We start from the raw sequence: 2,165 nt of genomic DNA, 5'->3' as shown, positions 1-2,165 counted from the left end.
AAAATATCTCTTATTTCATCAAAGCATTTGAAAAAATCTTTCCAAATTTGTTTCTCAATGTCATAGCAATTTTGCAAATTGAAAAATACATATTTAGAAAGTTTTCATGCAAGTACACATCTGTGAAAGAAATTAAAACATCAGAATTGTGAAAAACTGCTTTGAGATGTCCGTGACTTGATATCCTTTGTGCACCACACCCCTCAATGCAGTCTATTGATAGACATGCTTATTAAAATTAAATATAGAGACAGGAATTTCAAGCTAATTTTTCTTTTTTTCAGGTGGCAAGGCTGGGAAGGTTCACATATCCCCTGAGGATGGACAATGGGGAATAGAGTAGGAAGGAGTATTGAGAGACAGACAAATGAGAAAGCAAAGCTCTTGGGGACTGTCTCCCTCTTGGTCTGTTGTCACAACCCACAAGCTTATTTACAGCCTACTTCCCATGGTAGGTATTGGGTTATTACTGTTATATGATTTGCCTCACACACAAGAAACAATCCACTGAAAAAATTCCTTTTTCTTGCCCTTCAACATTATTTTATGGAGTATAAAAGTAAGATGGGAAATGACCTAAATAATCAAAAGTCAGGTGCCAAATACCTTATTATATAGTTGCACAATTAGATGCATGCAACGCCTTTTTTTTAAGGGGGCTTATCGAGTCCAACAAGTATTTATTGAATGCCTGTTATATGCTAAATATTTCAGGGACATGGGATACATCAGAGAATACAAGGAACTCTGCCCTCATGGATCTTACAGTCTATTATTTATTGCCACTTCACCTGTGCACTGCTTGTGACCTTGGGCAAGTCACAATCTCTCTGCACCTGTCAGATGCCCAAACCGGGAACAAGCAGGCCGGGCTCATTAGGGACACTGAGCCTGATGTACTGAGATGCTGAACAGGGCACCTGCCCAGCCACCACCAGAGAGGGCTGCAAGTTGGTGTTTAACGATTAAAGTACAAGGGGAGAAGGGGAGAGGGCTGAGCTGCACTGGCTGGCGGGCTACACAGTCTGCTGCTGCTGCTGCTGTTTGGTGGTGGCTTTGGTGGCGAGATCCGTAGCCTTCTCGGTACTGCCAGTGTTGTCTCCTGCACTTTCTCCTTGGCCTCTTTGGCTGTCTCAACAAGTATTTCGAAAGGGGTCTCACCTTGCAGATTGGCCAAGATGTATTCAAAACTCTTCATTGTCTTGATCACATTGCTTTTGAACTGGGCAAGAGCAAATTCCTGGACAACACTGGAGACCCCAAATAAGCTAGAGAAGACCCAGGCTTCCCGATGTATCTTGGTCCAGCTGTTGTTGTCAGAATCCACACAGTAAACACGTCGATCCTCCACCACTATCAGCCAGGTGGTCATGGTCTGATTCTGGGGCCCACAATAGGATCTTCCAGGATGTATGCTGAGTGAGCAACATTTGCAGGAAACAGTCGCTCGGCCCAGCAGGGCATCTTGTTGGTCTTGGTCAAGAGTCAGCAGGACAGAAGCTGCTGGTCAGGGGTCACCTCCTGGCGCACTAGGTCTTCAGTCAAGATATGTCTGCTGTAGGGATTCGGGTACCTGCTAGAAGACAGCCAACACTTGGTCCCAGGAACTTCAGAGCATGGTCTGGCCTAGGAAATACTTAACCATGGGTCACCGGGAGGATGAATCAGCATCACCAGTACAGAGCCTGGTGGGAGTTGGGGGCACATGGCTAGGTGCAAGCCCGCCAGGCTTGCAGCTTAGTCACTGCCACAATGTGCCCAGATTGCTTACAGCCACCGTGAAGGAACAGCATGGACGCACCCATGCAACATCTCCATATACATAGTACATATACTATACGTATTGGTCTGAAAATTAGTAACAATATTTTCTACATGAGACACAAAGAATACAAAGCAGTATGAATGGCAAAAGTTCAAGTTCTTCATTCTCTTTATATTCTTTATTTATTTACTCTCTTTACAAAGAGAAAGAGAGAGACAGATAGAGAAACATGGGCATGCCAAAGCCTTTAGCTATTGCAAATGATCTACAGACAAATCTGCCACCTTGTGCATCTCCCTTTATGTGGGTATTGGGGAATTGAACTTGGGTCATTTGGCTTTGCAAACAAGCACCTTAACCGCCAAGCCATCTCCCCAGCCCAACTTCTTCATTTTCTTAA

General features: G+C 44.3%; 1 pseudogene; it reads right to left on the bottom strand.

Moving 5' to 3' along the window:
* Positions 1–1,016: 1,016 nt before the first annotated feature.
* On the bottom strand, positions 1,017–1,645 carry LOC101602104 (annotated as a pseudogene).
* Positions 1,646–2,165: the final 520 nt, after the last annotated feature.

This window comes from Jaculus jaculus, chromosome 10, assembly GCF_020740685.1.
Source record: "Jaculus jaculus isolate mJacJac1 chromosome 10, mJacJac1.mat.Y.cur, whole genome shotgun sequence".
NCBI classification, from domain to species: Eukaryota; Metazoa; Chordata; class Mammalia; order Rodentia; family Dipodidae; genus Jaculus; species Jaculus jaculus.
The sequence above is the reverse complement of the archived record's forward strand: the minus strand, read 5'-3'. Positions and strand labels throughout refer to the sequence as shown.